The sequence below is a fragment of the Pseudopipra pipra genome, chromosome 25 (genome assembly GCF_036250125.1).
Source record: "Pseudopipra pipra isolate bDixPip1 chromosome 25, bDixPip1.hap1, whole genome shotgun sequence".
In the NCBI taxonomy this organism is placed as follows: Eukaryota; Metazoa; Chordata; class Aves; order Passeriformes; family Pipridae; genus Pseudopipra; species Pseudopipra pipra.
The window spans coordinates 3,378,286-3,392,915 of NC_087573.1; the positions used below are offsets into that span (position 1 = coordinate 3,378,286).

At 48.1% G+C, this 14,630-nt stretch overlaps 1 protein-coding gene across 3 annotated transcripts in view; it reads left to right on the plus strand.

Annotated features, from left to right (window-relative positions):
* The first annotated feature begins 2,432 nt into the window (after positions 1-2,432).
* The window catches only part of RAP1A (RAP1A, member of RAS oncogene family), a 39,101-nt gene continuing 26,903 nt past the window's right edge, over positions 2,433-14,630 (plus strand). Inside the window, exon 1 of one of the 3 annotated variants that reach the window (XM_064635745.1) lies at positions 2,433-2,570. The gene's annotated coding sequence lies outside the window, so the exon portion shown is untranslated. Of the gene's footprint in view, positions 2,571-4,370; positions 4,511-4,771; positions 4,866-14,630 lie in introns of those variants that run through there. The other 2 variants (XM_064635747.1, XM_064635746.1) reach the window with 2 other exon arrangements.

A 14,630-nucleotide genomic window follows, 5' to 3' on the forward strand; every position in this document is an offset into this window, starting at 1 on the left:
AATTGAGCGTTCTTGTTCAGTTTCTGTCAGTAGAAATGATGTTTTTACTGACTGGCAGCTTTCAAAACAAAAGTTATTGCAAATATTTTGTCTCTGCATGTTTTCCAGAAACAACCTCATGTTTTTAAACATCGAGCTTGTAACTTCCTAAGTTCACAGATTTCACGATAAGGTTTGTACTCGGAGGAAACAAGTTGCTCCACCACCAGTGCTGAGTATCCTTCAAGGCAGATGATTTTGCCACACCGACTGTCCCTCTGTGAGGGGAGCAACTGAGCCTCTGCCGAGGCTGCCAAGTCCTGCAGAGACAGAAAATGTGGAAATCCCTCTGCTGACACTGCCCTGCCTCCAGCAACACAAATTAAACAGTGATTCACCTGCTCGCTCCCAGCACGGTGGTCCCCGGGGAAGGAGACACCTTGCTAGGACTTAAGCCATAAAAACAGGGATTTACAGATCAGTATCAGCAGCCACGAGTTGTACCTGGAAGCAAAATTCTCGGCTGTTTATTCCTGCTGCACACACAAAGCTGTGAGAGGGAGAACCAGAGCAGTTTCCTCTCAGTTAGAGAGGATGAGTGGGGACTCTGAGCTCTGTGTGTCTCCTGGCCACGCACTTGCTGGGGATTTTGGTAAATCATTCAATCTTTGTCTTAGTTTTCCCATCTGTAGAGCCACACAAGTACTATTTAGCATTTTGTTCTGGGTGGAGGGCGGCGTGAGAGCTAAAATATTGTTGCTTTTGCCTCAGAATTCAACAAATCTGCTCGTGTCCCTGAAGTCTTGCAAGTGAGGATGGAGGAGTGTGGGGAGGGCAGCGGGTGCATCGCTGCTGCCTCGGGCACAGTGCTCTGCAGGAGAGTCCCCGGGGATGGTGGCTGCAGTCCTCATCCTGTCCCTGGTTATGTAAGGAGGTGGCACTGCTTGGAAACACGAGCTATCCCTCTGCATTTCAGGTAATGTCCATGGAGAGCTGGGCATTAAAGTCATGGACACAACTACAGCTCTTCCTGGGGTATTTATACACTTTTCACCAGAAACAAAAAAAGCCCTGAAATTTATTAACTGTTGACATTAGCTTTTCTTGAGTGTGTATTTTACAGCTGAATTATGGTTGAAGATGGGGCTGAGGAAACCATCTAACAGATCACGAGACCTCGTGCAGTGACTGCGCTGAACTTGTGACCTGCTCCTCTCTGTGTGGCTGCTGTCACTCCCAAACCCTCAGCCACACAAACCCACCACCGGGACGTACATGTGCTATTTCCTCCTCCTGCTTTTGCCTGTTTCTTCTTGGTTACAGATGTATTTCACGTCAATGTTACAATTCTTTATTATTTATGTTTTGTTTTTTTTTAATAAATTAAAAAAAAATCGCACTATTAAATGCTGTGTTTCAAGAAACGCTTTTTAAGGGGTGAAGGTGATGTGATGCTGGTCCTGAGCCCCGCAGCAGTGATGTGTTAGTGCTTGGTGACCTCAAAGCTGCTGCTGCTCTTGTCTTGTCCCCTCTGTGCCCTGTGCAGCATCATCCCCTCCATATGGGAACACTCTCAGCCCAGTGATCCGCTCGGTCCCTGCTCTGTTTGCCGTCACCTGGTGACACTCTTGGCTGTCTCCATCTGTCCCTCGGTTGGGTGGTAAAGGGCAAGGAGAGGCCACGGCCAGGAGCTGCCAGGGCTCCCCTCGGGGGTCACCTTCACCTGAGGGAGGATGGGGACACCGGGGGGTGTCATAGAATCACTGAGAAAAAAACCTCTGAAATTATCGAGTCCGCCCTGTGCCCCATCCCCACCTTGTCCCCCAGCCCAGAGCACTGAGAGCCATGTCCAGTCCTTCCTTGGACACCTCCAGGGATGGGGACTCCCCCACCTCCCCGGGCAGCCCCTTCCAATGTCTAATCACCCTCTCTGTGAAGAAATTCTTCCCGACGTCCAACCTAAACCTCCCCTGGTGCAGCTTAAGCCTCTGTCCTCTCGTCCTGTCTGTTGTTCCCTGGGAGCAGAGGCGGAACCCCCACAGCCCAATTTCAAGGAGTCGCAGAGAGCCAGAAGGTCCCCCCTGAGCCTCCTTTTCTCCAGGCTGAGCCCCCCCAGCTCCCTCGGCCGCTCCTGGTGCTCCAGCCCCTTCCCAGCTCCATCCCCTTCCCTGGACACGCTCCAGCCCCTCCGTGTCCTTGTCGCGGGGGGCCCAGACCCGGACAGAGCCCCGGCGGTGCCGGGCACGGGGGGACAACCCCGGGCACGGGGGGACAGCCCCGCTCCTGCCGCCGCAGAAGCCGCAGCACGGGAGGGGGGGAGGACGCGGCTGCCCCGCACCTGCCCCGGGCCCTTCCCCAGAACTTCTCCCGGGGCTCCCCGTCCCTGCCCGGCCGCCGGGGCCGCTCCGGCCCCGCCGCCCCCGCCCGCCCCGCTGGCTCCTCCCCGGGGCCGCGGCCGCGGAGGGCGGAGCGGACGCGGCGCCGCCGCCGCGCAGAGAAGCGACCGAGCCCGGAGCGCCGAGCCCCGGAGCCCCGGAGCGCCGGAGCGGCGGCGGCGGCGGCGGGAGGAGGCGGCCCCGGGGGAGGCGGCGGTGAGCGGGGGCCGGGGGCAGCGGGGGGAGCGGCGGGAGCGGGGCGAGCGGCGGGTCCGGCCGCGGGATGTCCCCGCTTTGGGCCTGGCGAGGCCGCGGCGGGGCGGGCGGAGCGGGGCAGGGGCCGGCGCGGGGTCCGGCGGGGTCCGGGCGGGGGCGGCGGGGACGCGGCGGGCGCTGCCGGAGCCCGGGCGGGCGGCGAGGGGGAGGCGGCTTCGCTCCGGCCCCGACCCGGCTCCGGCTCCAGCCTCCGGCCCCGTCCTGCCCCGTCCCGTCCCATCTGCGGCTGGACATCCATCTTGTGCGGCCGGGCGGGGGTGGCTGGCCCTGGGCGAGCCTCGGGAAAAATGACCGGGATTCCCGTGGCGTTCGGGGCAGTCAGGTGTGTGCGGGGCGTCCCGGGCTCGCTGCACCCCGGCGTGTCCGGGGGGACTGTGCGGTGCCGGGACCACCGGAGGTAAAGGGGGAGAGAGGATGGAGGGTACCCAGGGTGGGCTGAGACAGGGGGATGGCAGGAGGAGGGACAGGGGGATGGCAGGATGAGGGACAGGGGGATGGCAGGACAAGAGAGAGGTTTCACCAGCCCCCTCGCTTCTCCACCCCGGATGGACGGCAGGAGGTTTTGGGCAGGTGGGACAAGCCAAGGGGGCAGCCCCTCGTGAGCCACGTGGAGTGATGTGTTGGTCCATCCTCATCCTCTGGGTCCATTCTCATCCTCCTGACCCACCCTCGTCATCCTGGCCCACCTTCGTCATCCTGACCCACCCTCATCCTCCCAGCCCAAGGACCAGTTGTCTCAGACCACATCAGCTCCAGAAAGGTTTCTTTGCACTTCCTTCGGTCGCTTTAAAGAGAAACTGTTCTCTGCTTAGGGAAACTTTGGTGTTTTAGATACTTCTCATTAATCGGTGCCTTCGGTTGCGATATTTGAGGTGCAGTATGTGTGGTTTTGGTGCGAGGATTCCTGCGAAGCTTTCTCAGCAGGAGGGTTGGGGTTTGGACACACCGATTTTGACCAACACGGAGCTGGAATCAGCGCCTGGGTTTTGCTTTGCTCACTGGTTGGAAGGAGCTGCAAACAGGAAGGGCAAATCATGAATACTCTGGGTTGTTTTTTTTTTCCTTTTGGTAGCTTAACAGGGGAGATAATATTTCTTAAAATAGTTGTTTGACTTGAAAACGCCTGTCTGCCTTTGGAGTATTGTATCAGCACTCTGTCATTTCTGTGGCTGTTGTGATTCTCTCTGAGTAGCTGTTTTGCTCCACGTAAAGAGACACCAGATTATTTGAAGAGTTGAGTTGAGGGAAGCGGCTGCTCAGTTGACAGTGCCTGTCTGCCGTGAAATGTGTCACTGCTGGCATTCGTGTCGTTGCTTTTTTCTTGCTGGAGTGGTGTGTCAGTAACTCCCACTGGTGTAGCAGCATTAAAACAGGGTTTTAATGTGGGAATTTGTGAGGCTTTCGGGAAGTAACGGATGGAGCCTGGAGAAACCGAAAGTGGTGCGTTAGCAGAGCTCTGTGCCTTCAACGAGAAGTTATCCAAAATCAGCCAACTTGAAGGGAAGTTCCAGATGGCACATTCTTACTTTTGCATTCATAGAAGCAACTTTTTGAGTTCGTGGAAGGGATGCATCTCACCAAGTATGAAATGCTGGCTGATTATTCTGACATCATTATCACGTTGCTATAGTGACTTCATTACGCCGGGAATGCCGTGTTCACATCCTGTTGCTATGGGAAAGAAAAAAAAATCGGCGTAATAAATAAAACCATTTAACGTTCTGTTCATCACCGGGGCAGGAAAAGAGGCATCGATTTATTGACGCCAGCGAAGACCGGCAACATATTCCAACAGCGGCTCCTCGTGCCAACTTAGAAACTGGGAAATCGTCACTCGGAGCTCCCGGCAGATTGTCCCTTCCCTCCCTGTGTTGTGGCAGGTAGCAGAAGTTGTGAAATCCCAGTTTTGGAGCAGGAGGGTGACAGCATGCGCGCGGCGTTCTCCAAGGTGGAGCCGGCAGGAAGTGCCGCGCTTGCTGCTAAAAATAATCCTGTTTTCGGTTTTGTGTGCAGCCAGATCGTCCACACACGCCGAGTTAGCCTTAAAAACATATTTCTTACAGCCTTTGGGAAGGTGTGAGGCGCCCAGCGGGGTGTAGGGGGCTGGTGAAGGGACCACGGTGACGTTTGGGGGCCCGGCGGTGTCAGAGCGCAGAGTTGTCACTCTGAGGGCTCGCAGGGAGCTGAGCAGTGTCTGCCATCACGTGTCCCGGCTCTGGCGTGGCCGTTTTGAGGGTAAGTAGCTTTGCTGGAGGTTCTGAGAGGATCTGTGTGCCAAAAGGGCTGAATTACCAGCGCAGCACAAGTCCGGTGACACGTTAATGCTTTTATTTGGAGACTCGTGTTTACACAGCGTAGCAAAACAGTTTATATTTGAAACCATAAGCTGCAAATATACAGACATAGGTTATTAGTGATGCGTTTCGTGGCTGTTCATCCAGTCTGAGGGCTGTTCTTAAAAAAAAAAAAACCTGAAAAGTAATTAAATAGCAGGAGTGTAACATGTGGATGTACTCGAACATAAAAGTTTTAATTGTGTATTGAATCATCGTCTTGGGCATAAACAACTCGAGACTTTGTTTGTGCTGTGTATTGCAGTGTTTTTTCTTGTGCTGTGCACGTGCACAGTGTACTCAGGGGCACTTTGAACTTGTGCTTAGCATTTAGGGAACAGATTGCTTCTGTGCAACTTCACAGGCTTCAAAAAATCATCCCGAAGAGGAATGTTAATATTCCGAGAGCAGGAACGTGTTATCTGTTTTCCTGGAATAAAAGGAAGTGGCTCTTTTGAACATAATGCAAGTTCTAATCTTCAGTCTTTATGTTTGAAATGTTTTTTACTTGTAGTTGTTTGAAATTCAGAATTGTCCTTGGTCTGGTGTTACTTTCAAGCCTTCAGAAATCAGCTTGGCTGGCTCTGGCTGTGGATCCTGATGAAGACTTTGGGTTTTTAGGATAAGATGGGAGACTTCCTTTTTTATCACTTTGTTTTACTTTCTGAAGAGCCACATTAATGTTGAACATCAGTCAGATTGTAACCTTGTGTACTTAATTCTGCAGAAGCAGATTCATGAGAGACACAACTTCTAAAACTCGGTCAAGTCCTGGGGTTGTATTTAGATTTTTTTTGGCCTTGATTTGGGGTGGGTTTTGGGTTAGTTTTTTGAAGAGGTGGTGAGGATGGTGGTTAAAGTACAGCCTGAATTCATTTTATGCTGTGCTCTGAAATAGTTATTGATTTGCTTTTACTCTTTCATTCAATAGTTACTGGGAAATTAAACAGAATAGTAATGGAAGCATCTTCTTAAAAGGGTGCTAATAAATCCCAGGGACAAAATTTCACTTAGACATTTTGTGTCTGCATTTTGCAAAAACTTCTGCTGCTGGAAACATGACACCTAATGGCAGAGATAAGTAAGGATGTCCTAAAGTTTTCTGAAAGAAAAGTTAATCTTGCTGAACTGTTCTGTTTGGTCCAGTCTGTCTTGCTCAGGTGCTAAAACTTGGGGTGAGGTGTTTTGGTTTGTTTGCTGCAGTACTGAAGTGTGGTGGCAGCCAGGATTTATTTGTGTTCCTAGACTGCTCTCTGGGTAGAAGTTAATGTCCTGAAAAGTTCACCTCCCAAACAGGTTTCTCCTTGGATTATATCCTTCATCGGAAGTAGGAAAGGATAAAGGAGGACTTGGCTTTTTGTTCCTACAGCACAGGTTGGATCAACAGTAGAGCTGTGTCACCACATGGCTGTTACTCAGCAGACTCAAAATACAATGTGCTTCCTCCTGCTGGGATTGCAGATGTCGTGGAATGTTGTTAGGGAATCCCAGACCACTGTCCCAGGTTGCTCCAAGCTCCTTCCAACCTGGCCTTGGACACTTCCAGGGCTGGGGCAGCCACAGCTTCTCTGGGCACCCTGTGCCAGGGCCCCACCACCCTTTCAGGGAAGGATTTCATCCTAATATCCAATGTAAGCCTTCTCCCTGTCAGTGTGAAGCCATTCCCTTTGTCCTGTCCCTCCAGGCCCCTGTCAATAGTCTCTCTCCACCTTTCTGTAGGATCCCTTCGGGCACTGGAAGGTGGAATCCAGTTCCCTGTGTTTCAGTGAATGGAAATGGTGAAACAGAGCTCAGAGTTATGAAGATGAATTTATTCCAATCCTCCATACCCAGGTGATAGGAGGCATTAGTCAGGCCAAGGAGAGAGGCCCAATTTTTGTGGGGAAAACATGTCCCAGAATGGTTGGGCTCTGCAGTTACAACTCGTAGTAGGTTACTCACCCTCTGCAGCTGCACCCTGAGGTGAGTAAGGCAGGTCATAGATTGAACTCCTTTTTCCCACTGTTGAATTTTTATTCAACAAGAACCCAGCAGGAGACCAAGTGATCCAGTTTGGTGTCTCCAGCACTAATATTAGAATGAAAAAAAACACCTGTGTTGGTTAAAGGCAAGAGCTGTTGAACTGTTATAGCAGAAGAGAAAGGCTTAAAATAAGTGTGAAGATGATACACTTTCATTAATGGCTTCTGTGTAAGAAGGATATTTAAAAAAAATTACCTAATGCACTTTATTTATATATAAATATGTTGAAATAGAAATAACCTTGATTAGCCTTAATATACACCTCATATATTGAAAAAATAGCATCCAGGCATATGACAGGAATTCTGTATTTCAGTGTGGCTTTTAGTTGTCTTCCCTAAAAGTCCTGTACTGCCTATGAAAGTTATTGCAGGAAGGAGAACTTATAATTTTATATTCTTTGATAGCTCAACCCAAATGTAGTTTAAATTTGTGTTTGAGACAAGTCTGTGCTCTAAATAACTGAGGATGTTGTGGCCTGGATTTAGTTTGATGACCAGTTTTGCTCTGAAGTGGCCCCTTCTCTGTTGTTTCACTACCTGTATTTATGTCCAACTTCCTCCTTAGGATTTCTTGATTTACATGTAAACAAGCTCTCCAGAATGCATGGTTGCTTTTGATTTATAACATATACAAGATTTTAAATGCTGGCTTTTTTGGCCATACCTTGCTTTCTAAGGTTGCTGTTTAACAAGTGGACCTGGTGTTCAACACAGCATTTATTCCAATAACATAAGATTTTTAGGAGAAACCATGTTATAGCACATAAAAAAAATGATGTTTTGGTTGTATTTTATGGAGTATCACCAGGATTGAAAGCACCTACAAGGTTAAATGCCTTTAATGTGAGCTCTGAGGCTCCAGCCGAGTGTGCTTGGAGTTGATTTGCTTTTGCTCAGGTATCAGAGCATCCTCCAAGGCCAGAGTGGGTTTGCTGTGGGTGACAGTCCTGGGAGGGCAGAGTAGGAAACTTGGGTTTCTGTAGGTCAAGGGTTCCATGAGCTAAAAAAAAAAGGAGATTTTTTTCAAATGGTATGTGGTGAGATGTGGCTGCCCAGGGATCACAAGGGATCCTGGGCAAGGTCTTGAGTGACTGGTCTGACTTCAAAGCCCCACTTGGAGCAGGGGGGGTGTAGCAGAGGGCTTTGGAGTTCCACCTCAGTGTGAATGACCCTCTGTTTCCTGGGATTTGCGTGGAATGGTTGTCCTGTGTGGGAGGGTGGGCGGGATGCAGTGGAAGCTCAGCGAAGGCAGAGCTGCAGGCTGTGATTTCATGGTCACACCCCCCCAGTGTCCCCTTTGCTCTCATCCTTGCACTGCACATGCTGAGGCAGCTCAGGGAGCTCAGCAAGCTGAGAACTGAGCTCATCCCAAAAATACAGACGTCATTTTCAACCAGCTCAGCTCTTGCTCTGACTCACTGTGCGGTTGTGGAGGTACCACTGCTGATGGAGGGAAGGAGCTGAGAGCAAGAAACTGCAGTTCCTGAGCAGGTCTGACTCAGGGCAGCGTCCTTTGCTCTTGTGTAGAGTAGGGGCAACGTGGTGGCTCAGCTTTGCCTGTGACAACTGGAAAGAACACGACCTGTGGCTTGTTCAGGGTGGTGGATAAATATGTGAGCGTCTGCTCTGTGTCCTCGGTGGTAACAGGTTGTTATTGGCAAGAACCAGCCTGCATTTATGGGAGTTACATCAAGCTGCCCTTCTGTTGCAACAAATTGAGGGTCTTCACTGCTTGTTTTTCAGCTGGCTTTGCTTGTTGGTGTTGGCTGTTGACGTGCTCTGTGAGCTGGTTTGACATGTCTGACTGAAACCCTTCGGAGCTAAATGGCTCATTACTAGAAGCTTCCTGTTCTTTCCTGTGATAGCATAATTTTGTTAATTAATGCCTATTTTCTGAGCTCCTTTCTGAAGACAGGGGGGTGCAGGGGGAGCTGTATAGACCCAGTGACAGCAGAGCATCAATCAGGACACACTTGTACCTGTTCAGCTGTTGGTGTTTCTGCTGAAGCACTTTGGGGCTGAACCTCTGATGCCATTTTACTCCCAGGTTTGCTATGAAACACCTGATCTGCAAAGGGACAGAAACTGGTTACTGAGAGATCACTTCTTCCCTTGCAAATACTGCAATAATTAAGGTTGTCTCAAGTAATCCATTTAACAATATTAAAATGAGGCGGCTGTGGGAAGGAGGGAGGAGCCACTGGGTGTTGCATTCCTGGTCAGAAATGCTGTGTTTAAACTTAAATTGCATTGATGTGCTGTGGGAAGATCCTCTGAGGTGTGTGTGTGGAGGGAGGAAGGAACAGGACACCAGAAACCACCCCTGTTTTGGATCACCAGTCGTTTTGGGGTTTGTAACTTCTACACTGGCAGGTTGCACTCGCAGCCCTGGAGCAGCCAGTGCTTCTGGTTAAAAAAGAGAGCTTTAAAACTCTGTGTTTCTGTCTCTCCCATGGCAGCAGAGCCACAGGGCTCTTTCTCACCGTTGCCAGCTGCTGAAGCAGGTCGGGTGGCCCTGCCTGAATCTCGGTGTGGCCACATGAAGACGGTGTTTTGATGTTTTGATGTGTGTTCCTGCTCCTGCTGTGAGTGGTCCAGCAGGTATTGGGTGCTGGCTGTTGGGAAAGACCTGCTATACCTGAACAGGCACTTCCCCAGTGCAGCTGCAGTGGCTTGACCTGAACCCAGGGGGAGGCATGGATTGGATTTTTTTTTTTTTTTTGGATTGAGAAATCCAAATGCTGACAAAAGCAGACTCGGTGTGTTCTGAAAACTGCTGGTTGTTTGCTTTGGATGAACAAAATGATCTGTCTGAGGGGAAAGTCTGACCCTCCACAGGGCTTTTCTGGCAGGGAAGAAACAGGTAACAGGACAAACAGCAAAAAAGAGTCCGTGCCTGCAGGTGGTGCCTTGTCTTTCTCACCCATTTCACTTTGTTTGACTTGAAATCTGGGGAGCCAGGCAATAACCAATGGTCCTGTGGAGCAGGTGGCCTGAGTCATTATGATCTGTTATTTATTTTGAATATTGATAAGCTGGAAAATATTTAAATCCAGCTGGGGCACTGAAGCAAGAGGTCTGGATATGCCCACAGCAGTGGCTGAAACGGATCTTTATTAATAATTAAATGAGGCAATCAAAAATACACCGGTGACGAGCAGGATGAGAGTTTCTGTAAGAGGTGGTTGTTGCCCTGTCAGGAATTACTGCAAAAAAACCTGCTTTTTGGAAATAACACTGCAACCAGCACCGTGTTTGTCAATGGGTTGTGTTGCATAACTGCTGCTTGCTGGAGCGTTACAGAAAAACAGACACTTGCATTTCACTTGTCAGTGGCTACAACTGCAAATTCAAGGCTGGCTGGAATGTTTGAGGGTTTGGGGTTTTTTTGGGTTTGTTTGTTTTTTTTAGTCGGAATATTTGTTGGATTTGATGATGATGTCGTGTTCTGCAGTGTTCTAATCCTGAAAACATTTGAACTCGTCACGTTTAAATCAGGGTTATTGCGTGTGAAGTCATGGCAGGGAGAGCTGCTCTGCGAAGGATCTGAGCATCTCTGGCTGCAGCTGGGGCTTCTCTTGGTCCAAGTGAAAAATCTGTATGGAATCAGGCATTTCTCACATTTTTATCAGGAAATAGACCTCTGGAAAGCCTGGGGAATGTGGGAGGAGCAGTTCAGCTGGATGTATGGGTTGCAGTGCCTTTTATGTTGTGTTTTTATGTAATATTCTTTTCTCTCATGCAAATAAACTCGAAGTTGTAGGGAGGGGCTGCTGAGAAGAGGAAAACTTTCATTACAGACAGCTGACATGCAGAATAATATCTTTTTATGTGCCACTCACCACGTGATAGTTGGAAGTAACTCACAGTTCACTGGGTAAGGCTATTTCTGGTGCAATTCTCTGTTTTTTGGGTAAGTCTCATTCCAGCACATCTTGCTTTACCCTGGGATTTGATGTTAGTCCTATGCTGTGTAACAGTGATTGGGTATCAAGCCTGAAGAGCAGAAATCTTGATGGATTTATCAAATAAATACAGCTGAAGATAAATTTAGCCAATTGTTGCTTTCTGCTTTGGGTTAGAACAGTAATTGTAGTTGAAAATTACATTAAGATTAAAGATACAGACTGAAGCGGTTCCAGACAGCCTTTGGCATGAAACATTTATGCATTTAGGGCTTTTAACTCATCAGATCACTTATAAAGTCATAGAGATTACAGTACTGTTCTGGCTTTGCCTTGTTTTGTGAATACACTCCACTGACATATTGATCACTAGAACACAGTCAAATCTAGAGCAAAGCTTTTTCAGGAATCTCATTTGAAACGACCAGACAGATGTTTTAATGCTCCAGGGCACTTTCCTCAGTGGTGTGATTCCGAGAAAGTGTTCTTTATTCTGTATTTTCAGTGCTTTGTAGCCTCTGTTAAATGAACTGTTTGCTCTAAACCCTTGTCATAAACACAATATCGAGTCCAAATCCATTTAGCACTAAAGCAAACTCGAGCTGGGTGATGGGGTGGCTCAGCAGGTGTCAGAAGAATTAAGTGATGTCTCTAAAATGAGATGCTGGAGCTTCTTTTGTTGTCCTTTACATGCCAGGTTCAGATCCACTGCATTTTTATGGGCAGGAGTTAAAATATATATTTAGGAATTTTTTTAAACCGGTGGTGATGGTTCCCCTGATGAGCTCAGGGGTTTGGCTGATGTTGTATTTGTAGATTTGCTGGAGAAAAAACAGTTGACTGGGAGTTTCTACTTGGGTGGGAAGTGTCCTCCCCAGCAGGGAAAGCACAGAAATTGTGGGTGATGGCAATTAACACTCAGATTAATTGTGGTGTGTTCTCAGGTCTTGCTCAGAGTGCAGAACCAGCTGTCTCCAGGCCCTGTGTTTAACAAATGGACGTACTAATATGGGAGAGATTTTTGGTTTTCCTATTGCCCCGTGTCTTGTCATTGCAAAGGCACATCCTAAAAATCAGGCTTTTTTTTTTGGTTCCTGTTTGGATGCTCTTGGTGAGGTGGAGGGGAAGGACTGGCTGATGCCAGTAGTGCTCATCTTGAAGGATGTGTCCTCCCTTCCGTGGGAGTCAAACCCAGCTCTGGGAGCAGGAGCCCAGCTGCCCCTGGGTTTTGTTTTTGTTGCTGTTTAAAGCCAGCTCTATAATAATCTATTTTGGTTGTAATCAAGCTTGACCTATAAATACTGAAATGGCTCATAAAAAACTGATTAAACCATCAGAGCTATTTCCTTTAGTGCCACCTTTTGTTTTCCATAAAGGAAATTCCAGGATGAATTGGCCAAGTAGTTTTGCCCTTTTGAGCAGGTTCAGGAGGATTAAAAAAACTTCAGAGACCCCCCCCCCCCCTCCAGTGCAGAGACCAGATCTGCCAGTGGTTTGGTTATAACACTCCTGGCCTCATAGTTCTCACTTCAGCACTGGAGTGTTAATCACATATTTGAATATTCCTTCAGTTAAAACCTTCCCACAGAAGAAAGTTTCACTTTTCTTATAAAAGAAAACTCAGTTTCCACCCCCTTCTGCCCCCCCAGGAAACAGCATTAAGGGGCTGAGCTAAATACTGGAGGATCAAGCACCATATTAAACAACTTAATTGCTTTATGAAAGGTAATGAAACTGTTACTTTTGCCTCTATTTTAAGCTAATTCTGTGCTTTTACTGCTATTCAGGCTCCTATCAAGCCTTAAAATCTGCCGTGAAACCCTTTCAAGAGGTGCAGTTGTACCTCACACATCCGTTGTTAGCTGTGTTTAAGCCCTCATTACATGGATACTCGTTGCTGTAGGGGTTTTATTTAAACTGATAAACAAATGCAGTATTAATAAGTGGCCATATGGTCAGTGGGGCTTTTCATTCAAAAAAAATGGTTGTTAAAAGAGGCGTTTAATTAGCGGCGGTTGCGTGGGAACGCTTGGGCTTTGGTTGCTCGTGGCTCTCACACACACACAACTCACCAGGCATTGGAAACCTCAGGGCTGCAAATGCAAACCTGACCTTTAGATCAGCCCCCGTGGCCAAATCCAGTGTGTACACACTGATTGTTGCAGCTCTGCCAGGGAGATTTAAAGAATCTTAATATTTTCGGGAATTTGTAAATTAGTCTCCTGGAAAGCTGGGAAGTGGCCCGTGCTGACAGTGTGGGTGTAGAGGCTTGATGTTAGTCTTGGAATTTATCACTGGTGGGTAGAAATCATTGAATCACAGAATGGGTTTGGAAGGATCTTAAAGATCATCTGGTTCCACCCCCTGCCCTGGGCAGGGACACCTTCCACCAGCCCAGGTTGCTCCAAGCCCCGTCCAGCCTGGCCTTGGACACTTCCAGGGATCCAGAGGCAGCCACAGCTTCTCTGGGCAACCTGTGCCAGGGCCTCCCCACCCTCACAGGGAAGGAATTTCTTCCCAATATCCAGTTTGCTCAGTTATTTAGAGCATGGTGTTCGTAACACCAATGTTGTGGGTTCAATCCCCTCACGGGCCATTCACTTCAGAGCTGAACTTGATGATCCTTGTGCATCCCTTCCAACTCCGAGTATTCTGTCAAATTTCTGTTAAACCTACTCTCTTTCAGTTTGAAATACATTAAAAGAGCAGTTTAAACCTCTGCAACTTGAGAAATTTCAAAGAACCCTTTGCTCAGGGGGAAGCTTGTCTTGTTCTCTCCATCAAAGATTCGATGCTGGAGACCAAATAAAGGCAAACTGGGCTTTATGACCAGTGTCTGGGCACTGTTACTGCAGAAATAAAGTAATTCAAGTGCCAAGCTGAAATGGCAGTGACAATCTACCCTGCCTCATGTCACTTATTTACTCTAATTATATAAACCAGGAAGAATAGTGAAGAACGTTGCCAAGCTACTATCAGCACAACAAATTGTTCTTAGCAAGTATAATGGAGTTGGGCTTTTGCTGTGACTGAGCCTCCTCGAGTCTGTCTGGAATTTAAACCATATTGTGAAAGGTCAGAATATTTTTCACTCTAAAGAAAATGGAGAAAGCAAAAAAACCCCCAACTTTATAGGACTTTAAAGTCAGTGGCAAGTTGGGGGTGGGGATAAACAACAGATGGAGGAAGTCCCATAAACGGCTGCTGTGTTTAATGGTGATGCCTTTTAACATTTACATGTTTAGCTGATGAGGAAGGGGGAAAGGAAGTATTTTTTCTTTTTTTTTTTTATTTTTTATTTCCAAAAGAAGCTGTTGAGAACTCCTGAGTGGAGTTCTGAAATACTCAGGTAGGTCTGGAGGAGAAGATGAGAAATGGTCGAGTGCGACCGTGGTGTCGCCTGGGAGGACCTGCGACCACACAAGGCTTCCTATAAGCTGTTTTATTTATATATATATGTATATATATATATAAATTACTGAGAAGGACTATTTTCCCCTCAGTCCTCACACTTTGTGGCTGGCTGTCCTGTTTGCAGCTCAGTGCTCATTAGTATGAAATTTGCAGCAGTGCCGCAGTCGGTCCGGAGGGGCGGCTGCCAACTCCACCAGTGACGTGGAGGGCTGTTCTAATTTGGGGATGCAGTGTGTGTTGGCCTTTGAGTTTTGCTGCTGGCTTCCTTTCCCCTCTCTTTGTCTGCCTGGCACATGGCCCTAGCAACTTTCTGCAAGTGCAGAC